This window comes from Amphiura filiformis, chromosome 14 (genome assembly GCF_039555335.1).
Source record: "Amphiura filiformis chromosome 14, Afil_fr2py, whole genome shotgun sequence".
NCBI classification, from domain to species: Eukaryota; Metazoa; Echinodermata; class Ophiuroidea; order Amphilepidida; family Amphiuridae; genus Amphiura; species Amphiura filiformis.
Genome location: NC_092641.1, coordinates 3162336 through 3185406, shown reverse-complemented (window position 1 = coordinate 3185406; position 23071 = coordinate 3162336).

Genomic DNA, 23071 nt, shown 5'->3' with positions numbered 1-23071 from the left:
AAGGTTGTCAGAAAACGTTTAAATGTCGGATTATAGGGTATAAAAGAGTATAAAACGTTTTCAAAACCTTAAAAAACATTTTTTTGATAATCTCCTGCTCAGCAAACAAAAATGTTTTACAGAAAACGTTTAAATACCGGGTTATATAAAGGGTATAAAAACGTTTTAATAACATTCCAAAAACATTCTTGAAAACTTGATACAAAACATTCTAAACAGAATGTTATTTTGGGAGTTGAAAAAATATTTTTGCGAAAAATGTTTGCCCAAAATATTTTCAATAACGTTTTAAAAACGTTTTCATGACCTTTATATAACCCGACATTTAAATGTTATTAAAAGGTTTTGAAAAAACAAACATTTTAAGAAAATTTCTGTGTTTGCTGGGTTCAAATACCGTAGTTTAACATAATGTTATTTAAGTATAAATATATGGCCAAAATTTTTGCAAAAATAGTTCACAATACCATTTTTTGAAAACATATTTAAAAATATTGTTGTAGTGTGTTTTCATACAAAAGCGTTTTAAAAGCGTTATCATGACCTTTATATAACCCGACATTTTAATGTTATGAAAAGCGTTTGTACCTAAACCAAAATATAACTTTTTTAAAAGGTTTTTAAAACGTTTTTGAGTTCGCTGGGTGGCTATACTAAAGTTAATAAATAAGTAGCCCCCACCCCATTAACCACGGGGTGGGGGCACAATCCGGCACATGACTATTGCACCACCCCTAAACACACTTCACATGTCAAACAGGGTGGCCATAATCAACTAAAACATTTTCATAACGAAAATTACTATTAAGGCCGTATAAAATTAATGTTTTGGTTCTCGTCCAGAGGATTTTCATGAATTGATGAGGGAGGGAGGTTTTTTTTTTTTTTTTTTTTTTTCAATGTAAAATTAGCATTGTCAGTAGTTTTCGGTCTTCTCCAACAGTGCTCGAGGAACGATGAGGCCTTTTTTTTCTCAAATGTGAGATTCTGCGGGATAAACCCCATAGATTACCACAAAATGACTTTGACGTGATGCTTGTTCTCTAATTTTCTTATTTATATGTATGAAGATTTCATAAATCATTCCAAAGTCTAAAAAATTGAAAAATCTAAAAAAACTAGTGGCAAATGGTGGTCATAGACCACAAACCTAGCTGGGGCATGTTGGTGTTGTGGAGGTATCTGACCCCTACAAAATGTTCCAAAAATGCTCCCCTGGTCATGGGGTTTGTTTTCACCGAGTTTGAGTCCCGTACTCTAACAGATGTCCAAAAATTCAATTCTAAGATTTGACCCCAGATGACCTTTGACCTGACCTATGCATGATGTTCCATAATGTTCCCCTGGTCTTGAGGTTTGTTGTCACCATGTTTGAGCCCCGTACCTCTTACAGATATCCAGAAAATGAAATTCTACGATTTAACCCCAGATGACCTTTGACATGACCCTTGCATAGTGTTCCAAAATGTTCCCCAGGTCAGTAAGTTTGTTGTTGTGGAGTTTGAGCCCCGTACCCCTAACAGATGTCCAGAAAATGCATTTAGAAAATTTGACCTCTACATGACCTTTGACCTGACCCCTGCAAAATGTTCCCCTGGTCATGAGATTTGTTGTCACTGAGTTTGAGCCCCATACCCCTTGCATTTATCCAGAAAATAAAGTTATAAAGATTTGACCCCAGATAAACTTTGACCTGACCCCTGCAAAGTGTTCCAACATGTTCCCCTGATCATTAAGTTTGTTGTCACCAAGTTTGAGCCCCGTACTCCTTACAGATGTCCAGGAAATGCGTTTCTAAAATTTGACCTCTGCATGACCTTTCACCTGACCCCCGCAAAATGTTCCCCTGGTCATGAGATTTATTGTATCGAGTTTGAGCCCCATACTCCTTACAGATGTCCAGATAATGCAATTGTAAGATTTTACCCCCTTAATGACCTTTGACCCGAATTCTGTGTGCAAGGTATGGGCACTGGGTAAAGCCGATGCACATGTGTAAGTGACGTCATTGTGCTATATAATATGTGGCAGAAGAAGCATTTTGAAGATATTTGGTTATATACCGAAAATGCCCCTTTAATGACCTTTGATCCCAATTCTGTTTGCACCATATGGGCACTGGATATAGGCGATACATATGTGCAAGTTACGTAAGTGTAGGGTGTAACATGTAGGAGGAAAAGCATTTTGAAGTTTGTTGCCAGAAGAAGAAGAAAGAACTAGTGGCAAATGGTGGTCATAGACCACAAACCTAGCTGGGGCATGTTGGTGTTGTGGACCTATCTGACCCCTACAAAATGTTCCAAAAATGCTCCCCTGGTCATGGGGTTTGTTTTCACCGAGTTTGAGTCCCGTACTCCTAACAGATGTCCAAAAAATTCAATTCTAAGATTTGACCCCAGATGACCTTTGACCTGACATATGCATGATGTTCCATAATGTTCCCCTGGTCTTGAGGATTGTTGTCACCATGTTTGAGCCCCGTACCTCTTACAGATATCCAGAAAATGAAATTCTAGGATTTGACCCCAGATGACCTTTGACATGACCCTTGCACAGTGTTCCAAAATGTTCCCCAGGTCAGTAAGTTTGTTGTTGTGGAGTTTGAGCCCGTACCCCTAACAGATGTCCAGAAAATGCATTTAGAAAATTTGACCTCTACATGACCTTTGACCTGACCCCTGCAAAATGTTCCCCTGGTCATGAGATTTGTTGTCACTGAGTTTGAGCCCCATACCCCTTGCAGATATCCAGAAAATGAAGTTATAAAGATTTGACCCCAGATAGCCTTTGACCTGACCCCTGCAAAGTGTTCCAACATGTTCCCCTGATCATTAAGTTTGTTGTCACCAAGTTTGAGCCCCGTACCCCTTACAGATGTCCAGGAAATGCGTTTCTAAAATTTGACCTCTGCATGACCTTTGACCTGACCCCATAAAATGTTCCCCTGGTCATGAGATTTATTGTATCGAGTTTGAGCCCCATAATCATTACATATGTCCAGATAATGCAATTGTAAGATTTTACCCCTTAATGACCTTTGACCCCAATTCTGTGTGCAAGGTATGGGCACTGGATAAAGCCGATGCACATGTGTAAGTAACGTCATTGTGCTATGTAATATGTGGCAGAAGAAGCATTTTGAAGATATTTGGTTATATACCGAAAATGCCCCTTTAATGACCTTTGATCCCAATTCTGTTTGTACCATATGGGCACTGGATATAGGCGATACATATGTGCAAGTTACGTAATTGTAGGGTGTAACATGTAGGAGGAGAAGCATTTTGAAGTTTGTTGCCAGAAGAAGAAGAAGCAGAAAGAAAGAAAGAAGAATCGGAGAGCATTACAGTACCTAGCTGGGGAGTGTAAACCCCCCAGCTAGGTAAAGAAGAATCGGAGAGCATTACAGTACCTAGCTGGGGGGTGTAAACCCCAGCTAGGTAAAAAAAAAATCTGACAAATCCCAGAAATTGAGGAGGGAGGGGCGAGAACCAAAATATTAATTTTACACGGCCTAACGTATCCAAGATTAATGCTTTTTGGCGTCTCCATCATCACACATACAATTTTTCATGTCTCACATCATTCTTCAACATACTAGTATCAGTACGGAAAGCCATATCGGATATTGTTGTATGATGATGAAATTTTGCACACAAGTCTATGGAGAGTTACATCATCATACAACATTTGTGTTGTACGATGAAAAATGTGTTGTATGATGATGAAATTTGGAAAACTACACACGACGTGAAAGAAATGTTGCACGATGATTTCACACTCTTCGTCAAATTTTCATTGGCTCATCATTATTGTATGTCTGATGATGAAAGTGTACGATGAACAGTGTTACGCACGACGTAGTGTCGAACGCTTTCACATCATCATACACACGCCACACGTTCGTCATGCGTGGCGAAAATCCACATCGTGCATCACCGATTTTTTTCATCGGACATCCACCTGCACAGCTTCGTTATACAACATGATCCAATTCGTCAGACATACTTCAAGTTCGTTATACGTGACGAAAAGTCCACATCGTTCATCTTCATCATACATACATTTGAAAAAACATGCAATGTACATCATCGTACACTTCACCTGCACATACATGCATCGTACACTCAAGTATCGTTAAATAGTAATTTCAGAAAGCATGTTTTACAAAGTACGGCGTGCTATTTCCCTACAAATCTGTTTCAATTAAAATTTTCTTTAAGCTGAAATTTGTGTCATTTACACTCAATTTTGGCCCTTAATTGTAATTAAATTGCATAAAAATTGGCAGATACCTATTTACCTGTTTATTGTTTGCACTACTTAGGCCTATATATACCATTTTTCAGTATACCAAAATGAAATTAATATAATATTCGTGCTCAATCTGATTTATATTTTATTTTGCTAGTCATTTAATAGTATTTTCACAAAACGGAGTAATCCAATCGTTAGTCGAGAGGGGTTAGTCTACTGCCCCGGGGTCTACTGAATGTCATTTTTTTGTTTCTTAAATAGCCTATTAATTATGCACGTACTCAGACTCGGAGTATTTTATGAACTAGTAAGATGTGAAACAACTCAATTGAGATGCTTTCTAGCCTATAAAAGAAACACTTTAGGAAGGTTTTGTGATCATAAGGCCAGGGGAGGCTCAATTTTCGGTTGTTTCTGTCATTTCTGCATTTTGTCTTTTTACCCCTGCCGCGTAAATTATTGCTTTAAGGGGGTACTACACCCCTGTCCAATTTTGTGCCTATTTTGGCATTTTTCTAAAAAATCATAGCGTTGGTGACAAGTAAGATATGTATATTATAGGGCAAGGACTACAACTACTGCACTAGAAATTTTTATTTCAGCACAGACTACAGTTGTGGAGTTACAGTCAAAAATGAGGGAAAACCAGTATTTGATCAATAAATCAATAACTACTTGCCTTGAGTTGCTGAATTTTCAGTGCAGTAGTTGTAGTCATTGCCCCTATAATATGCATATCTTACTTGTCGCCAATCTGCTATAATTTTTGATGAGCCTAATTCTCCCACCCAACTCTGTATAGGCCTAGGCATAAATTAAAATTGAAAAAAAAAATCCGCCACCTTCGCCTGACCCAAACTCACATGCCCCCCCAGAATCTATGGTGCGTCCCTTATCATGTTTATGCCTGAAACATAATTTATGGTGTCCTTTACTATTATGTAACACTATAAACATGTTTGGACCATAGACCTTCAAAATGATGTAATCCCACAATGGCCCTACAGAAAAAGGATAAACTTGACCTGTACGACCTTGTGTAATTGTTTCTGGCGCTCAAGAGAACATGCATTTAGCATCATCACAGGTATAGCTCGATATCTTCAAGTGATGATGAGAGGAAAATATCTGGTATCTTCAATTGCCTGATATTTTAGCTTTATATTAAAAATAAAGAAGTTTTCACAAACTGTTTCAGTCTGTAATTTTCCAACAAGTTTATACGGGCTGTACAATAATTAGCGTGCCAAAAATGCATTCGGCCCTTCTCGGAGCTTCTCGGCCTGCCAAAAATCTTTGCCCTCCCCCTCACCCTTTGCACATGCCAGATTTTTGGGAACCCAATGAGCTATTCCAGATATTATCCACCCCCCCAAGACGACAATGGGAATTTCCTTCTCGGAGCTTCTCGGCCTGCCAAAAAATCTTTTCCCCCCCCCCCCTCACCCTTTGCACATGCCAGATTTTTGGGAACCCAATGAGCTATTCAGATATTATCCACCCCCCCCAAAGATGACACTGGGATTTCCCATTCCTTGTTCTCTTAATATTACATGGGAATTCTCATCTGGGAAATCTTTACATTCTACAATTTCTTCCCCCTTTCTCTCATTCCTTCCCGCAGTGGCGTGCAAGCAAAGGGGGGCAGGGGGTTTGTACATCCCCGCCCACTTTTGTTGGTCATTCGCGTGAAATCAGTCATTCGGGGGAAATTGGAAGGTCCCGGAAGGAAAAATCTCTGAGAAAGTATTTATGAAAGAGTCCGTCACTTTTGACGGTGCCAAAACGTCAAAATGTGCCCCCTCAAAATAGGATTCCTTGCTCTTTAAAAACGCTAAAACCCCAGAGCTTCCCCTGGACCCCACCAGGGCCCTAAGGCGGGCCCCTGGACCCCACCCGTGAGGGGCTTCGCGGCAAGCCGCTAGCAGTGCCCACACCTTACACTCATAAGTCATAACCACACTCCATTCGGGGAACTGAACAACCTGGCCCGCCACAATCCGGGCTTTTGAACATGTGCGCATGCGCCACTGCCACAGTTCCTTTAAATTACTTCCCCTAAATTACTACCCCTTCTCGTCCTTAAGTTTCCCTTCCTTCTCTTTTCTTCTTCATTATATTCCAATTTCTTCCCCTTTCTCTCATTCCTTCCCCCTTCAATTACACTCACTTAAATTACTTCCCCTCAACTCACTTCCCCTGTTTTTTCTAAGTTACCAGACTATACTCAGTTCAGACTCGGGGGCACTTAACACAAATGACCATGCGGGTATGTTCCCCGGAAAGAACCCCCTTTTGGATTTCAGTAGCTCTGAAAGAGCGCCCTATATTTGACTAAAATAGAGCTCTTTACGGCATTTTTGCATAAAATTTGTTGATTTTGCGCCCCTGAAATTCACTTTTCCCCAATGCCCCCCGAAAAAAAATTCCTGGCGCCGGCGCCACTGCAAATACCCCGATGTCTCCTTCGTGCCGCCCTTATTTGATAGGGTGCAGGCAACTGGGGGAGCCCAATGAGGGGCTACTGGCGACAAAGCCCACGACCGCGGTGGGGGTGGGGGATAACCCAGGGATACCCCGATGCCCCTTAGTGTTCTTTTTCTTTCATGTCCTTTGATAGTTGTTGGAGCAGTTTGCACCCCGTGGATCCACCACTGAATCATGGTGAATCAAAGAACCAAAAGGGGGGGGGGTGAAGGACTATGGCATATTTTGGTAGGCTATAATATAATATAATCGTTCCATTATCCAGGCCGGACCGAACCGAGACTGTTGGACAGTCTATGATATCTGAGCATTCCAAATACTCATGATATTGATAATAGAGAACAATTATTAAATTCGATACTAAACGACTGGTAATCAAGACTAAGTACTACTCAAATACTGAAATTCAGTAATTGTAAGTGTGCAGAAAAGTTGTAAGATGTTTAAAATGGTTCACTTCGCATGATCGCATCTTCCTGCTTGCCGTTAACATGGTTAACAAATGCTAATTTGCTTTATTCGTGGGGTGGTGGGGGGGAGCCTGGGCACATCAAAAAAAAAAATTTTAGGTGGTGGTCTTCGGGAGCTGGCGGCGTACCGGTAAAAGGGTGTCTTTTGGAGCTGCGAACAAGTAAAATGAGAACTTTTGGAGCTGCAAACAGTCAAAATCAAGGGTCTTTCTTGGCTTTCTGGTTGAAAATAAAAAAAAAAAAAAACCCCAGATATATAAGGAATGAGCAATTTTGGGGTCTTTTAGAGCTGAAATTATCAAAATCATGGGTCTTTTGGAGCTCTATTTTGGTCAAATATAGGGGGTCTTCCGGAGCTAAAAAAAAAAAAAAAAAGGGGGGATGGTCTTTCCGAGGACATACCTGTTGCATAGTTGCAGGATTCTATTTTATATTTTGGCTTGGTTTCAAGTGTAGGGGGTGCGTGTGGGTAGTGTTGGGGTATGTGTGGGCGTTGGTGTGAGTGTTCAGTGTGTGATTTGTTTGTGTGTGTGTGATGTGGTGGGTGAGTATGGGGTGTGCGTGGGATGTGTGGTGGGTGTGCGTTCATATGAGTGTGTGGGTGGGATGTGCGTAGGGGTGCTTGGGCGTGTGCTTGGGCCTGTATGAATGTAGGGGGCCTATGTACTGGTCAATGCTGTTTTGATATTTTTCGTAATTTTCTCGTATCGTGTATATGATTTTTATTATGTTGTTGAATTTGTATGTAAAATTGATGCAATTCGGTTTTTATACTGTGATGACAATTTGTTAATAAACCTTTGTATGAATGAATGAATGAATGAATGAATGAATGAATGAATGAATGAATGGGGGGGGCAAGCAATTTGGGCAGACCGAGTCGGATGTGGGGAGCCGTTCTTGGCACACCATTTGGAAATTTAAACGGTAGGGGCTAATAATTATATACAGCCCCTTGGCTATACTAAAGTTAAGAAATAATTAGGCTATAGAATAAAATAAGAAATCATGCTTGATAAAATAAGAATAAAGAAAAGGGAGCCAAACAACCACCTCACAACATACGGGGTGGTATTGAATTCCCAAAATGAAAAAAAAAATGTGCCGCCAAAATCACAATATAATACAAATTTTATGACAAATTATAAAAATTTGATATTTTTCAAATTTTGATATATAACAGTCCTCGAAGTAAATTATATAAATCTAATGATATATTCTTAAAGTGTATGTAGCAGGGAGGAAAAGTCGACGGTCAATTGAAAATGTTGACCTTTCAAATTGAAGATATAGATTTTTTTCCCAAAAAGACCTAATTTTTTTTGGTGTTTTGGGAAAAAAAATCCATATACCTTCAATACGAAGGTCAAAATTTTCAATTGATCGTCAACATTTCATCCCACCTACATACACGTTAAGTATAAATCATCAGATTTATCAAGTTTACTTCGAGTACTGTTAAATATCAAAAATATCAATTTTTAATGATTTGCCATAAAATGTGTATTAAATTGCTAATTTCAAAAAACCAAAATTATTTGATATCAGAATGACATTCTTCGTATTCAGAATGCAATTCGATATGTCTGATGTGCCCTAATGTCCCAAAATAAATACTGTCCAAACGTTCATACCCCGCCCTTAACGTATCCAAGATTAATGCTTTTTGGCTTTCTATTCATCATTCAGCGTCTTCCATACATACAATTTTTCATGTGTCACATCATTCTTCAACATATCCGAAATGGCTTTCTGATGTACGACGTGGAGTGTAGTATATCGTCATACGTATCATGAGTACATCGTTTTCTCATCATGCGTTGATCTTTTCCACGTCGTACGTACACTCTTCAACATCATGCGGAGAAGCTTCTCGCATCGCACCACACTAATTTCCACGTCGTGCGTACACTCACTCTTCGTTATACGTCGCCACAATCCACATCGTACGTCGACGCACAACGTGACCATTCATCATTCTTCATGAAATCAAAGGTGTTTCATCATACAACGGTTTACGGAAAGCAATTTCGGATATGACGTCCGTGGATTCTTCATTATACAACATTTTATTTTCATCATTCAACGTCTTCATCATCATACATACAATTTTTCACTGTTCCACATCATCCTTCAACATATCCGATATGGCTTTCCGTAGTGTATAGATATGTGTGTACAGGTGGAGAATATCAGTATCTAGACTGCATCACTAAGATGGAATACAATCCATGGGGTATTGCATTGTCTGCAGATGAACAGGAATTGTTTGTGGTCGATAAAGGATCACATGTTGTCAAAATATTTCGATGAAAACAAATCATTTCGACGCTGTTTTGGCATACTGTCGTTTTTCCAATTTTTGAAGACCCACTGGAGAGCACCAAAGTAAAATATGTTTATTATTATCAAAGAATATAATCAATAATATAGTTGTCTTTGTTCTCAACATAATACAAACTTTTTATTCGTTCACTAATTAGAAGTAATTAATCTGCAAACTCGTACTCATTTGACAACCTATGTATTAATATATGATACGCCATGTGATACGACAGTATGCCAAAACAACAGGCAACTGCAGTTACACAGTGGCCTATGGCGATGTATCATGATACGACTATGATACGACTGTATGCCAAAACACAGAATGAAGATTTAGAGGGGGTGTTACATAAAAAACATGTTGGATCATACTAATTAGTGCCATATCTCATTAACTAATTACATTTAGGTCTCAAAACTTTGTGAATATATAGGGTTTCATTCATAGATTTTGAAAGTTTATATAACTCATTTGCCCAAAAATCGTCATACGACACTATGCCAAAACAGCGACGATTTGCAATATTGACATTTTTTAAGTAATGTAAAATTAAAATTATAATGTGAGTGAATAAACTGAAACTCAGCTACATGAAAATGCAATAATAATAATAGTAATAACACCACCACCACCACCACCACCACCACCACCACCACCACCACCACCACCACCACCACCAACAACAACAACAACAACAACAACACCACCAACAACAAAATTATGAGTAAGATTTAATCTTCCCCTAGAGAAGTCCTTTTCAGAGGGCTAAGCTTTCGGAAGTCTAGCGAGTGCCATCTTTAGAGCAACTGGATAAACAAGATGATTATATGGTCAATTCCAGCCAAAGCGGGACAAAATTCTCTCTGGGGGCCATTTTGAAATGTTTTCCTTTTCAATTCTAGACTTATCAAATGAGACGATCATATCTAGTGAATCATCAGGTGGAAGTACCATCGGATTGAAAAATAACTTTTCTTGCTAGACCAAATAAAGTGTTAAATGCGCATATGCATGTTACCCACAATTCAAGCCTTTTTCACCTGTTGTATGCCATAAAATTTCACTTTCTTTAATATCTTTCAATATTTTATGTGTGACTCATATACACTAGAAATCGGTGAAGACTTTGAACGTAAAATAGAATTTTATTACATATATCTTCAAAGAAATATTTTGGTTATTACAAATTTTAAGAAAGAACCAGGTGTACAGTTAAGATTGTGTCAATTCTTGAACTCTTTCCAAAGTGGCTATCATTTAACATTACTGTATTATTTCGAAAGATTAGAATAAATGCTATAAAGTTAGATTTTGTATCTCGTCGCAGGATGAGGATCTCGGATGGATTCGTGGGTAACAGCGTCTGGAAAATAGCAATTCCTATTAATTTTTTTTAAAATAAAAATAAAAAATACTTTTCCGTGTCAATAAGTCAGGCTGCAATGGCACTAAAATGAATTTTAATTAAAATACAAACTACATGGAATATTTAGAATGGATCATTATGGCATTTTGGGTATAAAAAATTTGAGAATAATGAAGTTGCCAAATTCAAATAGGCAGAGCAAACAGTTTTATATTATTATTTTAGTAAAATCATTCCATATTTTCATGCAGCAATATTCTATTAACTCGTGTTTGACAGTTCCTATGAACTAAAACACTATCAATACATTGTTAACTATAATTTAAGTAGGGATTTGTGGATAACCAAAATGTTTGTGGGTAACACATATTTGAAGGTATGTATTGGTAAGTGGCAAAATAGAAAATATTACAGAAGGTTGGAAACTATCATGCGGATATTCCTCTATTGTGTTTCAATGATTCCCATTTCTCTAAGAGGACGCTATTAAACAGGACTGTTTTGGAACCTATTTCGCATGTTTTCAAAATGTTAAGATGCATAAGAAACATATAATTTACGAGCAAATCCTTGGATTCGTGGGTAACGCCAATTGTGGGTAAAGCTATAAGTACTATAGTACCGTTTGGGGTTTGCGTTTCTTAGGTGCATAAACTGTAAGTACTGTAAAAATTATAGCATACCCATGGCTTGAATATGTGCTGATTTAAACTTAAAATAAACAATCTTCTTGTTTTTCAAGGTTAGCATCTATTCGGGATTCGTGGGTAACAAAAGATTAAACCGTCAGAGATTCTTTTTTTAAAGCGGTGAACGATTTTTACGATTGACAATTTTAAGCGCTTGTCAAACTAAATTCAGTGTCCAAAGTCATTAAATGTTAATTTAAGTTATGGCAATTATGTTTGCTGGACTCATGGGTAACAGTTGATACGTGGGTAACGTCAAATTTGATTTTATGGAATTTTATGGGTAAAACGTATTTGCATAAAATAATCACTTAGACCTCAGAATTATATAACAAAACATTGTTTCATGATATAGTCATTTATGGCATATTCACTTAACATTTTTCAGAACGATCATTTTATTTTTGATACGTGGGTAACAAAATTATTAGCCAAATTGACTTAATGGCCTCTAGAGTCCACAAACTTTGGTGGAATTCAATCGTTTTACATATGATGAGAGATCATGCAAACGTCTTTCTAACGGTAATAATTTCATTTTGATTGAAGCACATTCAATGACATATGTGACCCGTTACAGCAAAAGGTACCTTAAGTCGGGAGCTACATATGCCTCATTTTGCTAGTGCCAAATGCTTTCTAAACCAATCATTAATCCCATTGTTGTAAAGGATAATAAGCTTGTAGCCTACCTGTCTATACTGTTTGTTATACAGCTCTAGTCTTTATTTGCTATGGCTAATCCCTGTTCAAGTGGCATGAGTGGTGGGTTACAAAAGTATTGTATTGTATTTGTATAGGTATGTAGCCACTCACTAACAATGAGAGGACATCATTCTTGAACCTTGTTGACTTGCAGATGATTTGAAATGACCGCCACTTCAGATTGTCATTATTGTTTAATATTTTCTGCCAACAATATGGAAAAATAAACACATGTAGCAGGTGAGATAAAGTACCTTTCGCTGTAACGGGTCACATAATTATATGGTGCTTTATCTTTGAATATGTGGGTAACGCAAATTCATTTAAGCCATCATAACTTGTCCCCTGGTATGACTTTCTAGTAAAGGCCTATATGCACAAAGAGAGCACATTGGACGTGACATAATATGCTCCATCCTTTATTAATGACATTTTAAAGTGGAAAGTTAACATAGAGAGAATTTTGTCCCGCTTTCGTTGGAATTGACCATATACATTAGGGGGAACTGTCAATAGGACATGTCAAAGTGATTGACATAAAGTGGCAAGAGGGGGATGTCAAAATGATTGACAGGAAGTGTCAATGAGTCAAAAAAGCAGAACTTCTTGTGTGGAGGCTAATTAACTTGGTCAGAGGTCCCTTTGAATAATCTATTCAGGAGGAATGTCTACTCCTTTATCCCTATTGAAATTGTCTGGAGTGGAATGGATATGCCAATTAAGCTTCCATGAACTTCGTTTCAGAGTGGTGTTCATGTCCAAAATCTTTGTATTGTCTGTATTGTGAGGAAGTAAAGTCATGAACAAACTTAGAAGGGTACTTGTTGAGCTTCAAAGCTTGTCGGATGCGAGTCTTCTCATGGCGCTTCTCCTCAACGTTCGACGAAACTTTGTCAGCTCATTTGAACAGTGATCGCAGCACTGAATGTTTGGCTGATTCTGGATGGTGCAAGTCAAAGTTAAGATACTGGTCAGTGTGAGTTTTCTTCCTGTAGACTGTAGTATCAAGTGAAAGGTCAGGCTTTCTCTTAACGAGGATGTCAAGGAAAGCAAGCTGGTCATTGGTCTCCTCCTCATTAGTGAATTTGACATTGACTGGGACAATACCAAGATTTTGGACATGAACACCAAGTGGTATGAAAGGAAGTTCATGGAAGCTTGGTATATCAATTCCACTCCAGACAATTTCAATAGGGGCAAAGGAGTGGACATTCCTCCTGAATGGAATAGATTTTTCAAAAGGACCTCTGATCAAGTTAATTAGCCTGTTTGTTCTACACACAGTGTATATAAGGCACATCATCATGTTTATTAAGTTGCTCCGAAGATGGCACTTGCTAGAGTTCCGAAAGCTCAGTCCTCTGAAAAGGACTTCTCTAGGGAAAGATTAAATCTTACTCATGTTTACCGACCTAGAGTACCAAGTAATTTCAAATAACAACAAAATTACTAAATACACTTGAATCTGAGTCTCCTGTCACTCGTCTGCATTTGAAATTTAATAGCTATTTTTTTGAAGTAAGCTTTTGCCTGAAGATAGCGTTTAATTCCGTATTTTGACTGATAAGAAAACTTCACTGAAAATAATGAATAATAAAAAAGTTACATCGCTTGTTTCTGAACATATATATGACAGGCAACTCTGAATCAAGTGTGAAGGACCTAATAATAATAAAACATGGTACACTGCAAAATGAATAGAACTCTGTAAACACTTCAACAAATAGAAAATGTGTGGCTCAGTGGTTTGAATTCTTGCTTCTTGTAAATGAGGTCCTGGATTTGATTCCTGGCAGTGAAAACTTAAAAGCCATATTGTAACATTTCCATACAAAATAGATTAGTATTTCTTTGCCATTAAATGTTAGCTTTTATTATTAGATATGTCCACTTTTAATTTTGAGCCGAACAACTGAGGTAAAGCAAAGAATATTGGAATTTACTACCAGCGATGATGTTGCCAATGCATGTCACTCCATCGGTCATACTACGGCACCATCCTTTGATGTGTGTGCCACTGTCCCGCACGCCAAGAACGTACTGTGTTATGAACATCGCATATTTCCATCGTAATAGTTACACGACGGTTCTTGTGTTTTATTCAAGATCTCATATTTTGACAATACTACAGCACCTGGAGTTTTGATTTATGCAGTGTATGTTAGTTGAATCAAGTACAATATAATCGTGTGAAAAAATAATTTTAAAACAATTATTGAGAGTGTTCTCCTCAGCAAATGTTACAATATGGCTTTAATGCAGTACTGAAGTAGAAACAAAAATATGAATTTGTAGATTAAATTGAAAATTCCGCTCTCACCATGTTGCATTTAGAGTTTAGTAAATAAACCATGTGAGAACTATGTCCTTTGGAGGGGGTGCTAAGTCATTGGTCCAGTGTACAGAATAGCCATGACATGTGTAGTTTGCAGTCAGCCCCCAAAAGAGTAGTGTGCTAACACCTGACTGTCCCAACCTATCCCGGTGTTTTAATGGACCCCAATAGAAATAAGCTTATCAAGTCGTTGTGATAGTTATAAACACTCTGACATAAAGACTGCACAAAAAGTAACACAGCTGTTATATATAAATAAGCCTAAAGCTTCATAACTAATAATTGTTTCCACAATATTTCTTCATAGAAAGAAGAATGGTTTATTTACGCACATTTTGATACCCTATTTGCCAAATGCCGTTCAGTATTAACAACACAGTAGTGCTTTTAAAGAAAAACACCCAAATTTAAAAGTTGCAGTTTACAGCGATCAATGGTTATTACGCAAACATCGTGGCACATAAAACCCTCCATTATCTTTGAGCTGACTTCAAATCAATACAAATAGCTGCAACTTCATGTTGTGTTGTTAATATTGTATGAAATTAGACAAATGGGGTATCAAAATGTGCGTAAATGAATCATCCTTCTTTCTATGTTGAAATATTGTGAACACAATCATTAGTTCTGATGCCATTGGTGTATTTATAACAGCTGTGTTACTTTTTGTGCAGTCTTTATATCAATATCACTGATATCAACATGTTAAAGTATTACGAATTCATAACACAAACACATCTATCAATGTGCACTGTTAATATCCAATGCCTCCTTTATTTAAGTATATGAATACACAATGTTGAAATGTTTAAAAAGTGCTATCCATCTTTTTTTTTTTTTTTTGCAGTGTATCATTCAAATGAGGAAAATATTACAAATATAAAGATGTTATACTGTATTTTTAAGCCAAAGCTCCAACGGTTAATTTACAGTTATATAGCAATTATTGATAATGATAACCTTTTGACATTATGAAAGGTAAATATGGTCTTGTTTTCTTTTGTAAATATGTATAGGTAGCCTATATAGGCAGGAATTATTAGGCTTTTGTTACTACACTCAAAGAAAGAACCCTTTTTGCTAAACAATAATTGTACTAATTGTTTATGTTTCTGTGTATAGAACAAGGCAGAAAGACATAATTTTAATCCATATAGTTTCAATTTTACAGCTGTAATATCATCACACATAAGTTTGGTGATGATGAAAGTATGATATATAAAAGGTGACAGGTCCCTATTATCACACCTACTCCCCTACCCAGACAGCAGGAGGGCACAAATCTTCAAATAATTCAAACATATGTGATGCAATCAAGCAAAATCAGTCAGAACTCAAAAATATTAAATGTTTAGTTTCTTATAGAATAGTAAAAATAATTTACAAAGCTGCATTTTGCAGAAAACCCCATTGAAATTGAATAACCAGTTCCAAAGATATGAGCAATTAAAGAGTTTCCAAAACAATAGGAAACAAAAGGAAGTATTCCCATTGTTTGGCTATATCTCAAAATCAATATTTCAGAGTTCCGACTGATTTTGCTTGATTGCATCACGTTTGTGAATTCCTGTAACACATTTCTGTTTCACTGGTTTCCATAGCCCAGATTTTGCATGAAAACTTGTACAAAGTTAATATCTGTCAAATTATAATGCATCAAATGGAAAAGATAAGGTGTATTAAAGAAAATTGCTGCTTGGTATGAAATATGTTTTATTCATTATTCGGCTTAAATGAAAAATGTATAGTGTGAAACACTAAATGGATTGGTATAATTTTTTTTTTTCATTTTTTTTAAAATTGTGTCAAAAAAGACAATCCCCTTCCAAAGAAGTTGTACAATTCATCACCATGATAAGAGGGGCAAGCATTTTTAGATCCTAAAAAGAGTAGATAAACAGTATGGAAGCATGCGATTGTGCAAAATGTCTTGCTCATGGCGCTCATATCAAATATTGAGACAATTTATGACATTTGGATTCACAAACATATGGCATGTGTAAAGAATGGGTTCAAGGGTTTATTGGCACGTCAAAAGGAGGCAAGCAATTTCAGGGCAAAGCATTTTGAGAATTCATCCCTATACATAATTATTGCACAGCCCTTAAAAATGTTTTTAAACTCTTTTAGAATCAGCTCTCAATATTGGCTTGAACTCTTATCTCAGTTTGCAGTGGCGGCGCTACGGGGTGGGGGCAAGGAGGCAAGGCATTTTCCCCAAAATATTTTTCTTGCCCCCCCCCCCACTTTTGAGGCGAAACCCCCAAAATAACGTAAATTTCCACTTTTTGCATCAATTTTGCCCAAAATTTTGCCCCCAACCCCCCACCCCCGAAATTCACTTTGGCCCCTCCCCAATGCCCCTAAAAATATTCCTGGTGCCACCACTGCTTTGTGTTGACAAATGAATAAATTGCACATAAACTCACTATGATAAAAAAAGGTAAATGAATCGAACCTACATTTTTTTAGGATGAAGTGCCCATCTCTCTTTCGTTAGCAATTAGACCAGACTTCACCATGAAATGTTGCTGTGGGGGATCGCCACACCTCCTCCACAGCGAATCTGTTACCTTCCCAGCATTTAAGAATGTCGGGACCCATTTATATACCTGGGTTGAGAGGAGTAATCGAGATATCAAGGGCACAACAAGATGGCGGCGCCAGAACCAAACCCACAACCTTCCGACTATGATAATTATTGTATATTCAAACAACTTTAACCTAAAAGGGCATATGTTCCCGGCATGTTTTTTTTTTCAGGACAGGAACAGGAATTGTGAAAATATAGTGTATCAGTTGTTGTTTTGGATGTGAGCCCTCTACTGGACACAATGTGCAACACTTGGCAGTTTGTACAATGGAGGAGTTGTCATATTGAGAGACGGATTATACCCAAACTAATTTTAAAACCGGGGAAAGGGTGGGTTATATAGTAAAGGAGTCACAACATGTCACAAACAGCTAGGAAGGCTAGGGTGTCAACATTCCCTGGTGTAAACATCCAACCTAAAAAAAAATACAACTGTGGCCCATAACACTCCAATTGAAAAACCTGGGAAAGATATAAAACCTATCTTCTCTCTATAGGATTCAAATCATTGCTTTTAATTTAACATTATTTGTATCCTGCAAGTTGGTTAATTTCATTTTTGGGATTTTTGTGCATTTATGGCTATGAGGATACAATTGTATGATTATAAAGTCCTCCACCTAAATTTTCATGTTTTGTGTCTTTATAAATTCATATCAAATTTGGCACAGAATTGTATTCAGCTGCCTCATATGCTGATGACAGCCAACCATTAATGCATGCCCATTTGATGCCTTGCTACAAGTGTGAGTACTCCACACAAACAAACAAACAAACAAACACACAAACATACAAAATATGCCAATAGTACTCTGCTCTTACCTGTTTGATTGCAATGTCCAAAAACACACACCATGTTGAGAGTACATGAAAAAGAAAAAAGACAAAAGAGAAAACACTTTAATATAAGCAGGTAAAACACAGACATTGAGTGCAAACTCAGTTTAATGTAATTCCATTGCTAGCTATGTATCCATTCATGATTCATAACAGTAACAGTGCGGATAGGTATCTTTTTTGGGACATCCTGTATGTATCCATACATAATAGTAACAGTGCGGATAGATATCTTCTTTGGGACACCATGTATATATCCATTCATTACAGTAACAGTGCGGATATATATCTTTTTGGGACACCCTGTATGTATCCATACATAATAGTAACAGTGCGGATAGATATCTTCTTTGGGGACACCCTGTATATATCCATTCATTACAGTAACAGTGCGGATAGATCTCTTGATTTTTAATCAACATAGTGGATACAAGAAGTAGTGGAGGAAACAAAACACACAAACAAAATGGCAGCCTACATGGTATGGACATTTTTGCTAGTATTACAAACAGTTCACAAATCTAATTATTTACATAATATATATATACATTAGTATGCAAGATCTTGCTTATTCTAACTTATATCAACAAATCAAAACAATCTACCAAATTTCTATACAGATATGGGAAAGTTTACGAGGTGTATTAAAGGAAATTATTAAATGAATATTACTCTGCAAAATACTGATATATACAAGGATTGACAATGCAGTTGGGCTGGAAATGGAACCTTCTTGATGGTAAAGCCCTCCACCTAAATTTTCATGTTTTGTGTCTTTATAAATTCATATCAAATTTGGCACAGAATTGTATTCAGCTGCCTCATATGCTGATGACAGCCAACCATTAATGCATGCCCATTTGATGCCTTGCTACAACCCTGCATTCAGAAGCAAGTGTGAGTACTCCACACAAACAAACAAACAAACACGCAAACATACAAAATATGCCAATAGTACTCTGCTCTTACCTGTTTGATTGCAATGTCCAAAAACACACACCATGTTGAGAGTACATGAAAAAGAAAAAAGACAAAAGAGAAAACACTTTAATATAAGCAGGTAAAACACAGACATTGAGTGCAAACTCAGTTTAATGTAATTCCATTGCTAGCTATGTATCCATTCATGATTCATAACAGTAACAGTGCGGATATGTATCTTTTTTGGGACATCCTGTATGTATCCATACATAATAGTAACAGTGCGGATAGATATCTTCTTTGGGACACCATGTATATATCCATTCATTACAGTAACAGTGCGGATATATATCTTTTTTGGGACACCCTGTATGTATCCATACATAATAGTAACAGTGCGGATAGATATCTTTTTTGGGGACACCCTGTATATATCCATTCATTACAGTAACAGTGCGGATAGATCTCTTGATTTTTAATCAACATAGTGGATACAAGAAGTAGTGGAGGAAACAAAACACACAAACAAAATGGCAGCCTACATGGTATGGACATTTTTGCTAGTATTACAAACAGTTCACAAATCTAATTATTTACATAATATATATACATTAGTATGCAAGATCTTGCTTATTCTAACTTATATCAACAAATCAAAACAATCTACCAAATTTCTATACAGATATGGGAAAGTTTACGAGGTGTATTAAAGGAAATTATCAAATGAATATTACTCTGCAAAATACTGATATATACAAGGATTGACAATGCAGTTGGGCTGGAAATGGAACCTTCTTCCATAGGGGATGTGTAGATTTCAAATGGATATAGCCTTATTGTCAAATGTTTATCCTTAGCTCATTTTACTCAAATTTTACATGAATGCAATTATTGTACAATATTTGATTTCTGTAAAACAAAATTATTCTGCATAAAGTGGAATAATCAAGGCATATTAAAGGTTTTGTTGAATTGGTGTGAGAATTAACTATTGTTTTGTCTCATTATTTTACTTCAATGAAAAATGAAGGTTGGTAGTGTGAAACAATACTGGATTGGTATCACCTGCCTATCGTGGTAGATACCTACTTCATCGGTACTATTATCAGCACTAGAGAGCTAATTCATCAATACCTATACATGCTATATCAGCAGTAGATAGGTACTTCAATGAAGGTTGGTAGTGTGAAACAATAAAGGGTTGGTATCACCTGCCTATCGTGGTAGATACCTACTTCATCGGTACTATTATCAGCACTAGAGAGCTAATTCATCAACACCTATACATGCTATATCAGCAGTAGATAGGTACTTCAATGAAGGTTGGTAGTGTGAAACAATAATGGATTGGTATCACCTGCCTATCATGGTAGATACCTACTTCATCAGTACTATTATCAGCACTAGAGAGCCAATTCATCAACACCTATACATGCTATATCAGCAGTAGATAGGTACTTCAATGAAGGTTGGTAGTGTGAAACAATAATGGATTGGTATCACCTGCCTATCATGGTAGATACCTACTTCATCAGTACTATTATCAGCACTAGAGAGCTAATTCATCAATACCAATATCAGCAGTAGATAGCTACTTCATCAGTACTATTATCAGCACTAGAGAGCTTCTTCATCAACACCAATATCAGCAGTAGATAGCTACTTCATCAGTACTATTATCAGCACTAGAGAGCTAATTCATCAATACCAATATCAGCAGCAGATAGCTACTTCATCAGTACTATTATCAGCACTAGATAGATTCTTCATCAACACCAATATCAGCAGTAGATAGCTACTTCATCAATGCCAATATCAGCAGTAGACAGCTTCTTCATCAATACCAATATCAGCAGTAGATAGCTACTTCATCAGTACTATTATCAGCACTAGAGAGCTAATTCATCAACACCAATATCAGCAGATAGCTACTTCATCAACACCGATATCATCAGTAGATAGCTACTTCATCAACACCAATATCAGCAGATAGCTACTTCATCAACACCGATATCATCAGTAGATACCTACTTCATCAGTACTATTATCAGCACTAGAGAGCTTCTTCATCAACACCAATATCAGCAGTAGATAGCTACTTCATCAATACTGATATCAGCAGTAGATAGCTTCTTCATCAACACCAACATAAGCAGTATATAGCTACTACATCAATACCAATATCAGCAGATAGCTACTTCATCAACACCAATATCATCAGTAGATACCTACTTTATCAGTACTATTATCAGCAGTAGATAGATTCTTCATCAACACCAATATCAGCAGTAGATAGCTACTTCATCAATACCAATATCAGCAGATAGCTGCTTCATCAACACCCATATCATCAGTAGATAGCTACTTCATCAGTACTATTATCAGCACTAAAGAGCTTCTTCATCAACACCAATATCAGCAGTAGATAGCTACTTCATCAATACCAATATCAATGTCAAAAATGAAAGAAATTTAGGCCTGTCTTTATCTACATTTTGTTCATTTGCTTGCTTGATTTTTGTATATAAATATAATTATTGTATTTCTGTATTTTGAATCATGGTATTTATAATTATCTTGTAGTTGATGATACCATTATACTTATTTGTAATATATTGTAAATACATTGTAAATACTGTATGATATTTTGTAAATATTGTGTATCGTAATATCTTTTGTTGCTATACAATGAGGGCCTGCTTGAAAAGCAGTGCTTGTCACTGAAGCAGTATAACCCTCAATAAAGAAAGAATAAATAATAATAATAATAATAATAATAATAATAATAATAATAACTAGAGGCAAATGGTGGTCATAGACCACAAACCTAGCTGGGGCATGTTGGTGTTGTGGAGGTATCTGACCCCTGCAAAATGTTCCAAAATGTTCCCCTGTCATGAGGCTTGTTGTCACCGAGCTTTGAGTCCGGTACTCCTCACAGATGTCCAGAAAATGCAATTCTAAGATTTGACCCAGATGACCTGCCCCCTGCAAAATGTTCCAACATGTTCCCCTGGTCATGAGGTTGTCGCCGAGATTGAGCCCCGTACCCTTACAGATGTCCAGATATTGAAATTGAAGATTTGACCCCAGCTGACCTTTGACCTGATCCATGCAAAATATTCCAAAATGTTACTCTTCTCATCAAGTTTATTGTCACTGAGTTTGATAAAAAAATTCGGAAAAAAAAAAAAATTCGGGAAAAAAAAATTCGGAAAAAAAAAATTTCGGAAAAAAAAATTTGAAAAAAAAATTTGGAAAAAAAAAAAAAATTTGAAATTTTTTTTTCGAAAACGGTCAAGAATTGGCTGCCAAAACAGTGAAAATAGGGGTAAAACGGGGTTTTTGTTATGAAAATCGGCTGCCAGCTTACGCGCCACTGCAGCTGGTCCGGCAGCGTCGGCGCCCAGCGCGTAATGCGCACTACGCCAATGTGCGCAGAACGGCGCAAAGCCACGCGACTTGCGAGCCAGAGACCAGTGGACATGATAATACGGAAAGAAGCAAAAATAAATGACTAAAAGGTACATGGATGGGTCACAGGATTATGATAACGTTTGGACACGTCCGCAGACACGCTATGAGAGGACATAATAAATACGGGAAAAAGATATATAAACAACATGAAACGGTACTATAAAGAAAAAATTAAATTAAAATGAGGACAAAAAGGTACGAGTAATTATAGGCTAACGGGTTAAAGTGAAACGGGAACCAAACAGAGAAGGAAAGAAACTAATCAGGAAATAATAAGAAAAAAAGAAGCTAAAATAGAGAAGAGATGGAGCGGGTTAAATAAATAAACAACATGGAAACTGAAAATCACAAGCATGACAAGCTAAGCAGAAGAAACTTAAAAAAAAAAATGTAAGAAGAGACAGATTTATATAAATAAAATGTACCTTTTCAATGATTCCACCTGTTCAGAAATTATTCCTGTTATAGTGAACGCTTCCATTTACTCATCTAGCGGGGACCCGCGCGAAGCGCGGGTATCCCGCTAGTTTTCCCAAATTTCGGGACGAAACTCTTTTCCAGTATGGGGCCGGTATAGGCCCTCCCCCTCACCAAGTATCATAGCC